This window comes from Mytilus trossulus, chromosome 12, assembly GCF_036588685.1.
Source record: "Mytilus trossulus isolate FHL-02 chromosome 12, PNRI_Mtr1.1.1.hap1, whole genome shotgun sequence".
NCBI lineage: Eukaryota > Metazoa > Mollusca > Bivalvia > Mytilida > Mytilidae > Mytilus > Mytilus trossulus.
The window spans coordinates 11265711-11280481 of record NC_086384.1 but is presented as its reverse complement, the minus strand read 5'-3'; positions in this window follow the sequence as shown (position 1 = coordinate 11280481).

Genomic DNA, 14771 nt, shown 5'->3' with positions numbered 1-14771 from the left:
TCTATGGAGGGTTTATATTGTCACTTTTCAGCTAAAAATTATCAAAATTTTAGGACAAAGGGCACAGGGCAATGGTGATAGCGCCCTGATCTCTCAATCTACCTAATATTAAGCAGACATTTAGTCAACAGGTAGATACAAACGTGACTAAAAGGAATTTGGGTACACTTCCTGTCTTTCATGTTTACGGAGCGCCTAAAGTGCCAGTTGGATATTCAAAATATATAGTGAAAACCTACCTGAGACCGCTTAAATGAGGTTGAGACCCCCCCTGGTCTTTCAATGTCCATAAAATTTAATTGAATCATAGACTCTGTATATATAAAGGTTGTATAAGAAGGATTGCCTAGAATATTGTCATATTCGATATCTATGGAGGGCTTATATTGTCACTTTTCAGCTAAAAATTATCAAAATTTTAGGACAAAGGGCACAGGGCAATGGTGATAGCGCCCTGATCTCTCAATCTACCTAATATTAAGCAGACATTTATTCAACAGGTAGATACAAACGTGACTAAAAGGAATTTGGGTACACTTCCTGTCTTTCATGTTTACGGAGCGCCTAAAGTGCCAGTTGGATATTCAAAATATATAGTGAAAACCTACCTGAGACCGCTTAAATGAGGTTGAGACCCCCCTGGTCTTTCAATGTCCATAAAATTTAATTGAATCATAGACTCTGTATATATAAAGGTTGTATAAGAAGGATTGCCTAGAATATTGTCATATTCGATATCTATGGAGGGTTTATATTGTCACTTTTCAGCTAAAAATTATCAAAATTTTAGGACAAAGGGCACAGGGCAATGGTGATAGCGCCCTGATCTCTCAATCTACCTAATATTAAGCAGACATTTATTCAACAGGTAGATACAAACGTGACTAAAAGGAATTTGGGTACACTTCCTGTCTTTCATGTTTACGGAGCGCCTAAAGTGCCAGTTGGATATTCAAAATATATAGTGAAAACCTACCTGAGACCGCTTAAATGAGGTTGAGACCCCCCCTGGTCTTTCAATGTCCATAAAATTTAATTGAATCATAGACTCTGTATATATAAAGGTTGTATAAGAAGGATTGCCTAGAATATTGTCATATTCGATATCTATGGAGGGCTTATATTGTCACTTTTCAGCTAAAAATTATCAAAATTTTAGGACAAAGGGCACAGGGCAATGGTGATAGCGCCCTGATCTCTCAATCTACCTAATATTAAGCAGACATTTATTCAACAGGTAGATACAAACGTGACTAAAAGGAATTTGGGTACACTTCCTGTCTTTCATGTTTACGGAGCGCCTAAAGTGCCAGTTGGATATTCAAAATATATAGTGAAAACCTACCTGAGACCGCTTAAATGAGGTTGAGACCCCCCTGGTCTTTCAATGTCCATAAAATTTAATTGAATCATAGACTCTGTATATATAAAGGTTGTATAAGAAGGATTGCCTAGAATATTGTCATATTCGATATCTATGGAGGGTTTATATTGTCACTTTTCAGCTAAAAATTATCAAAATTTTAGGACAAAGGGCACAGGGCAATGGTGATAGCGCCCTGATCTCTCAATCTACCTAATATTAAGCAGACATTTAGTCAACAGGTAGATACAAACGTGACTAAAAGGAATTTGGGTACACTTCCTGTCTTTCATGTTTACGGAGCGCCTAAAGTGCCAGTTGGATATTCAAAATATATAGTGAAAACCTACCTGAGACCGCTTAAATGAGGTTGAGACCCCCCCTGGTCTTTCAATGTCCATAAAATTTAATTGAATCATAGACTCTGTATATATAAAGGTTGTATAAGAAGGATTGCCTAGAATATTGTCATATTCGATATCTATGGAGGGCTTATATTGTCACTTTTCAGCTAAAAATTATCAAAATTTTAGGACAAAGGGCACAGGGCAATGGTGATAGCGCCCTGATCTCTCAATCTACCTAATATTAAGCAGACATTTATTCAACAGGTAGATACAAACGTGACTAAAAGGAATTTGGGTACACTTCCTGTCTTTCATGTTTACGGAGCGCCTAAAGTGCCAGTTGGATATTCAAAATATATAGTGAAAACCTACCTGAGACCGCTTAAATGAGGTTGAGACCCCCCTGGTCTTTCAATGTCCATAAAATTTAATTGAATCATAGACTCTGTATATATAAAGGTTGTATAAGAAGGATTGCCTAGAATATTGTCATATTCGATATCTATGGAGGGTTTATATTGTCACTTTTCAGCTAAAAATTATCAAAATTTTAGGACAAAGGGCACAGGGCAATGGTGATAGCGCCCTGATCTCTCAATCTACCTAATATTAAGCAGACATTTAGTCAACAGGTAGATACAAACGTGACTAAAAGGAATTTGGGTACACTTCCTGTCTTTCATGTTTACGGAGCGCCTAAAGTGCCAGTTGGATATTCAAAATATATAGTGAAAACCTACCTGAGACCGCTTAAATGAGGTTGAGACCCCCCCTGGTCTTTCAATGTCCATAAAATTTAATTGAATCATAGACTCTGTATATATAAAGGTTGTATAAGAAGGATTGCCTAGAATATTGTCATATTCGATATCTATGGAGGGCTTATATTGTCACTTTTCAGCTAAAAATTATCAAAATTTTAGGACAAAGGGCACAGGGCAATGGTGATAGCGCCCTGATCTCTCAATCTACCTAATATTAAGCAGACATTTATTCAACAGGTAGATACAAACGTGACTAAAAGGAATTTGGGTACACTTCCTGTCTTTCATGTTTACGGAGCGCCTAAAGTGCCAGTTGGATATTCAAAATATATAGTGAAAACCTACCTGAGACCGCTTAAATGAGGTTGAGACCCCCCTGGTCTTTCAATGTCCATAAAATTTAATTGAATCATAGACTCTGTATATATAAAGGTTGTATAAGAAGGATTGCCTAGAATATTGTCATATTCGATATCTATGGAGGGTTTATATTGTCACTTTTCAGCTAAAAATTATCAAAATTTTAGGACAAAGGGCACAGGGCAATGGTGATAGCGCCCTGATCTCTCAATCTACCTAATATTAAGCAGACATTTAGTCAACAGGTAGATACAAACGTGACTAAAAGGAATTTGGGTACACTTCCTGTCTTTCATGTTTACGGAGCGCCTAAAGTGCCAGTTGGATATTCAAAATATATAGTGAAAACCTACCTGAGACCGCTTAAATGAGGTTGAGACCCCCCCTGGTCTTTCAATGTCCATAAAATTTAATTGAATCATAGACTCTGTATATATAAAGGTTGTATAAGAAGGATTGCCTAGAATATTGTCATATTCGATATCTATGGAGGGCTTATATTGTCACTTTTCAGCTAAAAATTATCAAAATTTTAGGACAAAGGGCACAGGGCAATGGTGATAGCGCCCTGATCTCTCAATCTACCTAATATTAAGCAGACATTTATTCAACAGGTAGATACAAACGTGACTAAAAGGAATTTGGGTACACTTCCTGTCTTTCATGTTTACGGAGCGCCTAAAGTGCCAGTTGGATATTCAAAATATATAGTGAAAACCTACCTGAGACCGCTTAAATGAGGTTGAGACCCCCCTGGTCTTTCAATGTCCATAAAATTTAATTGAATCATAGACTCTGTATATATAAAGGTTGTATAAGAAGGATTGCCTAGAATATTGTCATATTCGATATCTATGGAGGGTTTATATTGTCACTTTTCAGCTAAAAATTATCAAAATTTTAGGACAAAGGGCACAGGGCAATGGTGATAGCGCCCTGATCTCTCAATCTACCTAATATTAAGCAGACATTTAGTCAACAGGTAGATACAAACGTGACTAAAAGGAATTTGGGTACACTTCCTGTCTTTCATGTTTACGGAGCGCCTAAAGTGCCAGTTGGATATTCAAAATATATAGTGAAAACCTACCTGAGACCGCTTAAATGAGGTTGAGACCCCCCCTGGTCTTTCAATGTCCATAAAATTTAATTGAATCATAGACTCTGTATATATAAAGGTTGTATAAGAAGGATTGCCTAGAATATTGTCATATTCGATATCTATGGAGGGCTTATATTGTCACTTTTCAGCTAAAAATTATCAAAATTTTAGGACAAAGGGCACAGGGCAATGGTGATAGCGCCCTGATCTCTCAATCTACCTAATATTAAGCAGACATTTATTCAACAGGTAGATACAAACGTGACTAAAAGGAATTTGGGTACACTTCCTGTCTTTCATGTTTACGGAGCGCCTAAAGTGCCAGTTGGATATTCAAAATATATAGTGAAAACCTACCTGAGACCGCTTAAATGAGGTTGAGACCCCCCTGGTCTTTCAATGTCCATAAAATTTAATTGAATCATAGACTCTGTATATATAAAGGTTGTATAAGAAGGATTGCCTAGAATATTGTCATATTCGATATCTATGGAGGGTTTATATTGTCACTTTTCAGCTAAAAATTATCAAAATTTTAGGACAAAGGGCACAGGGCAATGGTGATAGCGCCCTGATCTCTCAATCTACCTAATATTAAGCAGACATTTAGTCAACAGGTAGATACAAACGTGACTAAAAGGAATTTGGGTACACTTCCTGTCTTTCATGTTTACGGAGCGCCTAAAGTGCCAGTTGGATATTCAAAATATATAGTGAAAACCTACCTGAGACCGCTTAAATGAGGTTGAGACCCCCCCTGGTCTTTCAATGTCCATAAAATTTAATTGAATCATAGACTCTGTATATATAAAGGTTGTATAAGAAGGATTGCCTAGAATATTGTCATATTCGATATCTATGGAGGGCTTATATTGTCACTTTTCAGCTAAAAATTATCAAAATTTTAGGACAAAGGGCACAGGGCAATGGTGATAGCGCCCTGATCTCTCAATCTACCTAATATTAAGCAGACATTTATTCAACAGGTAGATACAAACGTGACTAAAAGGAATTTGGGTACACTTCCTGTCTTTCATGTTTACGGAGCGCCTAAAGTGCCAGTTGGATATTCAAAATATATAGTGAAAACCTACCTGAGACCGCTTAAATGAGGTTGAGACCCCCCTGGTCTTTCAATGTCCATAAAATTTAATTGAATCATAGACTCTGTATATATAAAGGTTGTATAAGAAGGATTGCCTAGAATATTGTCATATTCGATATCTATGGAGGGTTTATATTGTCACTTTTCAGCTAAAAATTATCAAAATTTTAGGACAAAGGGCACAGGGCAATGGTGATAGCGCCCTGATCTCTCAATCTACCTAATATTAAGCAGACATTTAGTCAACAGGTAGATACAAACGTGACTAAAAGGAATTTGGGTACACTTCCTGTCTTTCATGTTTACGGAGCGCCTAAAGTGCCAGTTGGATATTCAAAATATATAGTGAAAACCTACCTGAGACCGCTTAAATGAGGTTGAGACCCCCCCTGGTCTTTCAATGTCCATAAAATTTAATTGAATCATAGACTCTGTATATATAAAGGTTGTATAAGAAGGATTGCCTAGAATATTGTCATATTCGATATCTATGGAGGGCTTATATTGTCACTTTTCAGCTAAAAATTATCAAAATTTTAGGACAAAGGGCACAGGGCAATGGTGATAGCGCCCTGATCTCTCAATCTACCTAATATTAAGCAGACATTTATTCAACAGGTAGATACAAACGTGACTAAAAGGAATTTGGGTACACTTCCTGTCTTTCATGTTTACGGAGCGCCTAAAGTGCCAGTTGGATATTCAAAATATATAGTGAAAACCTACCTGAGACCGCTTAAATGAGGTTGAGACCCCCCTGGTCTTTCAATGTCCATAAAATTTAATTGAATCATAGACTCTGTATATATAAAGGTTGTATAAGAAGGATTGCCTAGAATATTGTCATATTCGATATCTATGGAGGGTTTATATTGTCACTTTTCAGCTAAAAATTATCAAAATTTTAGGACAAAGGGCACAGGGCAATGGTGATAGCGCCCTGATCTCTCAATCTACCTAATATTAAGCAGACATTTAGTCAACAGGTAGATACAAACGTGACTAAAAGGAATTTGGGTACACTTCCTGTCTTTCATGTTTACGGAGCGCCTAAAGTGCCAGTTGGATATTCAAAATATATAGTGAAAACCTACCTGAGACCGCTTAAATGAGGTTGAGACCCCCCCTGGTCTTTCAATGTCCATAAAATTTAATTGAATCATAGACTCTGTATATATAAAGGTTGTATAAGAAGGATTGCCTAGAATATTGTCATATTCGATATCTATGGAGGGCTTATATTGTCACTTTTCAGCTAAAAATTATCAAAATTTTAGGACAAAGGGCACAGGGCAATGGTGATAGCGCCCTGATCTCTCAATCTACCTAATATTAAGCAGACATTTATTCAACAGGTAGATACAAACGTGACTAAAAGGAATTTGGGTACACTTCCTGTCTTTCATGTTTACGGAGCGCCTAAAGTGCCAGTTGGATATTCAAAATATATAGTGAAAACCTACCTGAGACCGCTTAAATGAGGTTGAGACCCCCCTGGTCTTTCAATGTCCATAAAATTTAATTGAATCATAGACTCTGTATATATAAAGGTTGTATAAGAAGGATTGCCTAGAATATTGTCATATTCGATATCTAGGAGGGTTTATATTGTCACTTTTCAGCTAAAAATTATCAAAATTTTAGGACAAAGGGCACAGGGCAATGGTGATAGCGCCCTGATCTCTCAATCTACCTAATATTAAGCAGACATTTAGTCAACAGGTAGATACAAACGTGACTAAAAGGAATTTGGGTACACTTCCTGTCTTTCATGTTTACGGAGCGCCTAAAGTGCCAGTTGGATATTCAAAATATATAGTGAAAACCTACCTGAGACCGCTTAAATGAGGTTGAGACCCCCCCTGGTCTTTCAATGTCCATAAAATTTAATTGAATCATAGACTCTGTATATATAAAGGTTGTATAAGAAGGATTGCCTAGAATATTGTCATATTCGATATCTATGGAGGGCTTATATTGTCACTTTTCAGCTAAAAATTATCAAAATTTTAGGACAAAGGGCACAGGGCAATGGTGATAGCGCCCTGATCTCTCAATCTACCTAATATTAAGCAGACATTTAGTCAACAGGTAGATACAAACGTGACTAAAAGGAATTTGGGTACACTTCCTGTCTTTCATGTTTACGGAGCGCCTAAAGTGCCAGTTGGATATTCAAAATATATAGTGAAAACCTACCTGAGACCGCTTAAATGAGGTTGAGACCCCCCTGGTCTTTCAATGTCCATAAAATTTAATTGAATCATAGACTCTGTATATATAAAGGTTGTATAAGAAGGATTGCCTAGAATATTGTCATATTCGATATCTATGGAGGGTTTATATTGTCACTTTTCAGCTAAAAATTATCAAAATTTTAGGACAAAGGGCACAGGGCAATGGTGATAGCGCCCTGATCTCTCAATCTACCTAATATTAAGCAGACATTTAGTCAACAGGTAGATACAAACGTGACTAAAAGGAATTTGGGTACACTTCCTGTCTTTCATGTTTACGGAGCGCCTAAAGTGCCAGTTGGATATTCAAAATATATAGTGAAAACCTACCTGAGACCGCTTAAATGAGGTTGAGACCCCCCCTGGTCTTTCAATGTCCATAAAATTTAATTGAATCATAGACTCTGTATATATAAAGGTTGTATAAGAAGGATTGCCTAGAATATTGTCATATTCGATATCTATGGAGGGCTTATATTGTCACTTTTCAGCTAAAAATTATCAAAATTTTAGGACAAAGGGCACAGGGCAATGGTGATAGCGCCCTGATCTCTCAATCTACCTAATATTAAGCAGACATTTAGTCAACAGGTAGATACAAACGTGACTAAAAGGAATTTGGGTACACTTCCTGTCTTTCATGTTTACGGAGCGCCTAAAGTGCCAGTTGGATATTCAAAATATATAGTGAAAACCTACCTGAGACCGCTTAAATGAGGTTGAGACCCCCCTGGTCTTTCAATGTCCATAAAATTTAATTGAATCATAGACTCTGTATATATAAAGGTTGTATAAGAAGGATTGCCTAGAATATTGTCATATTCGATATCTATGGAGGGTTTATATTGTCACTTTTCAGCTAAAAATTATCAAAATTTTAGGACAAAGGGCACAGGGCAATGGTGATAGCGCCCTGATCTCTCAATCTACCTAATATTAAGCAGACATTTAGTCAACAGGTAGATACAAACGTGACTAAAAGGAATTTGGGTACACTTCCTGTCTTTCATGTTTACGGAGCGCCTAAAGTGCCAGTTGGATATTCAAAATATATAGTGAAAACCTACCTGAGACCGCTTAAATGAGGTTGAGACCCCCCCTGGTCTTTCAATGTCCATAAAATTTAATTGAATCATAGACTCTGTATATATAAAGGTTGTATAAGAAGGATTGCCTAGAATATTGTCATATTCGATATCTATGGAGGGTTTATATTGTCACTTTTCAGCTAAAAATTATCAAATTTTTAGGACAAAGGGCACAGGGCAATGGTGATAGCGCCCTGATCTCTCAATCTACCTAATATTAAGCAGACATTTAGTCAACAGGTAGATACAAACGTGACTAAAAGGAATTTGGGTACACTTCCTGTCTTTCATGTTTACGGAGCGCCTAAAGTGCCAGTTGGATATTCAAAATATATAGTGAAAACCTACCTGAGACCGCTTAAATGAGGTTGAGACCCCCCTGGTCTTTCAATGTCCATAAAATTTAATTGAATCATAGACTCTGTATATATAAAGGTTGTATTAGAAGGATTGCCTAGAATATTGTCATATTCGATATCTATGGAGGGCTTATATTGTCACTTTTCAGCTAAAAATTATCAAAATTTTAGGACAAAGGGCACAGGGTTATGGTGAGAGCCCCCTTGTATTTCAATGTCCATTAAATTCAACCACATCATAGATTCTATATATATAAATATTGTATTAAAAGGGGAATGCTGTTGAACGGACTGTTTGCTTCTAGGACCAAAGCAGAACCCTAGTAGAATCGAGGACCTTGTTTCAAGTACAAACAGGCACCAAAGGTGACGTGGAAGATTTACAGACCTTTACAAGGCACCTTCACACAGCTCACTCAAGCACCCCTTTTGATGTAAATTCCAGGTCCAAATGCATTGCTGACGGCTATTTCAACCAGGCAACTTAGGGTTTCAAAACCTCATGCTGGCAGAATTGTGTTCGCCAACATAGGTAGGACTTGCATTGCCCTTACCGCTTACATGGGTAGGAATCCACTTTCTTTTTGAATGTTTTTCTTCAATTTGGGTAGTGCTTATTTCCATAGTCGTACCACTAGAAACGTTTCGTAGGAGCTTGGTGAGCTTTTCAATCTGTTGCGGGGTAATCACATCTTGTGTTTACCTTAAGCTTGCAGCTTTGTGTGGGATAAACGAATGGTGACATGGTATGTCTGCATGCGATTGAAAAGCTGTAGATATTGGACTGTTGGGTAGAGTTTACGTAGCTTACATTGATGATGCCACTGTTCACCAAGTTGATACTGCTGATGCTCACAATGTATTCAATCTCTTCGTAACCGTTTGTTGCCTGATCAAATGTGTAGAGCTGTCGCTTAAATCCCAATACGGTGTTCGATTCCTTAAATTGTAGGGGTGCACCGGGTAAAATGCGGCTATCGTTTACAGGGACAAGGATGGAAAACCCTTGCTTTTAGTCTGTGTGGTCGACAATTTGCTGCAACAGTGTGGTGTCCATTTACTAGTATTCATTAAATAAAGACGTTCATCTTCTGACCGTCCGATTCGAACTGGCGGACTCCTTCGGAGATTGGAAATAAAAAAGCTTCGGTGTTGGCGGGAACATTACGCTATAATTTTGCTCGACTCTGGAAGTCCACTCGGGCGAATGACTTACTACGATCACAAACAGCGGCTATAGGTAAATAAAATCAGAGGGGTTGACACCACCGTTACTGAGAAGGTTTTCAATGTTGTAGAATTTCTTTCTGAAGTCTACAGCCTCCTTGAACACTCTGGCAACCTTGTTTTGTAAAAATCACGCATTAAAGTCGACGGCTGAGTCGCGTTCAGCTTTGAGGGTGACATGGACACTTTGTGAGAGAGAACCCAAGAGATCTTATACAGGATTATTTTTGCCACGTTATTGACGGCGGCAGCCCTCGTAATGGCATTGGCATCTGAATAGCGAACGAGTGGAAGTTCGTGCCTGAACCCGTACACTATTTTATAGTAATAATCCCATAATATGTTTCAGGGGAATGGCAAACGAGTACGATCCTTTGTTGGTGGTCTTGGTGATAACGTATTCATTCTAGGCTGTAAATCCAGTGTTCTCAGTCTCGGCATCGGTAGAAGAATCCTTATACCACAGTCGGTTGAGACCCTGCGTTTTGAAGAAGTCGTCAAGGAAGATTTACATTCCCAGCATAGTGGTGGCGATGCCGGGGTCGTTAATGTGTTCAATCTGCTGACCGGAGAGTCGATATCATATACTGTGGATTCATTATTATTCGTGGGATACCAATTTTCGTGGCGTTCGTGGGTACTGACGAACCACGAAATTAAATGTTCAACGAATAACACATTGTCTATAGGCTTGTATGTAGACTTCGGCAAAACCACGAAATTAAATATCCACGAACTTGCAAGTTTTCCATAATCCACGAAAATTGGTACCCACGAAAATAAATGAATCCACAGTAGTTTTGAAGAGATACATGGTACCATTGTGAATGAAATCAACGTCTGCATATGCAGTGCCGTCGTGATTTTGAAGTCTTCCTTCTACTAAGAAATAACGCTCGATTGGGTGAAGGAACATGTCTTGCGTTTCAATGTTGATTCGGATCTCCGCTTTAGAGTTGGTAAGTAGGGCGCCGGCTTAAGGTACGAATTCGTGAACCTGGTATTAATATGTCTTAAGAATTCCATCGTAGGTTAACCCTACTGTGATTGTAAGGATGTCAGACATTATGGATTTAGTGATAGCTTTAAACAAAATCATGGACGGTAGCGATGCCACGGGAGATGAGATTGTTTAACTGTGGTTGGTTGTGGGACTTATTGCGTTTAATACTGAGCTGTTGATTGGGCTTGCTGCGCTGGACACTGGGTTTTTGAAGGCGGGTCACTTTTTCAACGACATGGTCGACGACTTTGGCTACCCCCTTTCAACTCCTATCATGGCTGCATTGGTGTAAGCGCTCATAGTCTTACTTTCCAAGGCCTTGGCAGCAGAGGAGGTGAACATGCGACCAGCAATACCGGCGATAGTGTCAAACAAACAACCGCCGTATGCATACTTTCGAGCAAAACCTTAATCATTTATTTACAGGATACTACGATGGAATTGCTTATATTCCTTGGTGCTGATGTGTTCACCTTTCTTCATGGCATCGAGGATCGCCACAATCTCGATGCGCACACCATTATTTCAAGCACTGTCGGCAGTGTTACACAGATCCAGGTGATATATGAAGGAGCTAGTTAAAGTCAGAGTGTAGAAAAACGGTTTGCAGTCCGCTACAATGCTTATCTTGCTTTAGATGTGCGACACAATACCGTATAGCGGGTTATTTTCGCGGGGTGTAAATTTTCGCTTATTTTCGCGGATAGAACAAAATCGCCAAAATAAATTCCGCCAATTTAAAAGTGTACATGCAAAGGTAATGTTAAAAATGTTGAATCCGCTAAAATATTAACCGCCAAAATAGTTCGTATACCTTATTCGATGAAAATCGCGAAATTTTACACCCGCGAAAATAACCCGCTATACGGTATTCGTCCACTTGTAACTTTTTATCGCCTTCGGGTTCTAGAGAGGGTCAATTGCCTTGTCGATTTATGGCACCGAAACTGTTCAGGATCTCTGCATAGTCGACAAGATTTTAAAAACTTCGGGCTCAAACGATTCTGGTTTCTTTTTTCACCATGAGTTCCAAGAGGTCAAGGGTTCCTTTGTACCTCAGAGCATTCCCGAAATATCATCACCGTCAGAAGTAACTGGTTAGCTTCCGATGACGATACCATCGTTTTCAGATCGCGATATAAAGGTGTGGTCGGCGGAAGGATTGTTACTGAGCTGCAAATACTGCTGTGCTCGAGGTCCGAGGATGGTGTCTGAAGGAAGTGCAATGGGTAGTGGGTAGGCAAACTTTGGTGGTGGAGGAGGGAGGACTGTCATTGCTGCAGGAAGGTATACAATCGTTTTGGTATTGCTGAAGCTGCCTCTCGCTGAGCCTCAACTACAGGATTAACACCTTTGAAAGGTCCTGGTTGAGTACAATCTTCTCGGTGGAGGAGGGAGGACTGTCACTGCTGCAGAAAGGTATACAATCGTTTTGGTATTGCTGAAGCTGCCTCTCGCTGAGCCTCAACCACAGGATTAACACCTTTGAAAGGTCCTGGTTGAGTACAATCTTCTCGAGGCGATGCTGCATGTTACTGGCATGAATCTTCCGCTTGATCTATTGCAACTCCCTGGCGAGCGCCTCACACTGTTTCGTGTCTGTACTTTGTATAACGTCATTTATTTATAGCGTTGCCATGACCCCCCTAAGCGATGGCTCGAACACATCTAAGCGTTTGTTTGAACGCCCCTAAGCGTTGGTTTTCTGAAACCATAGGCATACATCTATCAAAAGGTTAAAAAAAATCACGTGCATTTCTGCTTGATTTTTAATAAAATTAAATTGAAAAGATCGATCTTTTTTTAGCTATTGGATCAATGTCTTTATCCTAACAATCCAAGATAAAATCAATTGAGGTCACCCAAAACCACTATCCCCAATTCAAGGTTTTTAGACCCTGTTTTTGATCTGTCGTCAAAAAACATAAAACTCATGGTAATCATATCCGGTACGCCTGTTTTTGTTCATCCAATAGCTCACAATTTGAAGAGCTCATTCGGTCCCTCTCTTTGCCAAATTGGTGGTCAGCGGCTTGTTTAATATCTCAAAACCCCAAGTGGGGATAGTTGCCCCTTCAAGAATAAGGTTTTAATGTTTATCTACCTATAAACTGAATGTCTGCATAATATGAGAAAGATTGAGAGATTGGGGATTCTTACTATTGCCAAGTGTCCTTTGTCCTAAAAGTTTGACAATATGTAGCTGAAAAGTGACAATAAAAGGCCTCCATCAATATATAATTTGACAATATTCTGGGAATTCTTTCTAGTACAAATTTTATATACACAGCGTCTATGATTTAATTAAATTTTATAAACATTGAACGACCAGGGGGTCTCACGCTCATTTAAGCGGTCTCAGGTATGTTTTCGCTGTATATTTTGAATATCTAGCTGGCACTTTGGGCGTACCGTAAACATAGAAGACAGGAAGTGTACCCAAATTCCTTTTAGTCACGTTTGTATCTACCTATTGACTAAATGTCTGTAAAATATTAGAAAGATTGAGAGATCAGGGGGCTCTCACCATAACCCTTTGCCCTTTGTCCTAAAAAATTGACATTTTTTGACTGAAAAGTGACAATCTTAGCCCTCCGTAGATATTGAAGATGACGTTATTCTCAAAAATCCATATAATACAACCTTCATATATACAAAGTCAATGATTTGGTTGACTTTTATAGTCATTGAAAGACCAGGGGGGTCTCAACCTCATTTAAGCGGTCTCGGGTCGATTTTTGATATAAAATTTGAATATCCAACTGGCACTTTGGGCGTACCGTAAACATAGAAGACAGGAAGTGTACCCAAATTCCTTTTAGTCACGTTTGTATCTACCTATTGACTAAATGTCTGTAAAATATTAGAAAGATTGAGAGATCAGGGGGCTCTCACCATAACCCTGTGCCCTTTGTCCTAAAAAATTGACATTTTTTGACTGAAAAGTGACAATCTTAGCCCTCCGTAGATATTGAAGATGACGTTATTCTCAAAAATCCATCTAATACAACCTTCATATATACAGAGTCAATGATTTGGTTGACTTTTATAGTCATTGAAAGACCAGGGGGGTCTCAACCTCATTTAAGCGGTCTCAGGTAGGTTTTCACTATATATTTCTTTTTTGGGCGTTCCATAAATATTTCTATTTATAGTTCTTAATGTTTTCTAGAGTATGCGGTTTTTCTTATTGTTTTAAGAATTATCATGTATAAAAGTAAATCTTTGCAGTTTTTTTATTGACACCAATTTATATTATATAAAGACAAATTCGCAACCTAGAAAAGGGTTTATATTCGAGGACAACGAGAACTTACAACAGCTTGAAGAGGTCATTTTGATAAGTTCCTACGTATCTTAATATCAGTCATCTTAACTATGAAAATCATGTTTTTAATGTTATCAAGTATTTCTTTTTTTTCATGATTTTCAACAAAATTTTGAATATCCAACCGACTGCTAGCAGCCGGTTGGATATTGAATATCGAATATCGAATAACGAACCGGCTGCTAACTTCACATACATGTATATTTTAAGTTAAATTTTGTAAAAAAAAAATATAATTGATAGGGTTAAAAAATCTTAAAAAATAATACAACCCATAACCCCCTTGAAGGTATATGATTGCTCCCTTACTGTAGCAATAATTAAATAACTAGGTGAAACAGTATAGCTGGGTCTTCTTAAAAAATGTTGACTTTACTGTTGCTATTAAATTGAGTTTACAGTCGAAAATAGAAAGTAGGTAAATTTCATGTAGCTATAGATTCCTTCAGAAAATGAACCATTTCAGATTTACAAAATTTGCAAAAAAG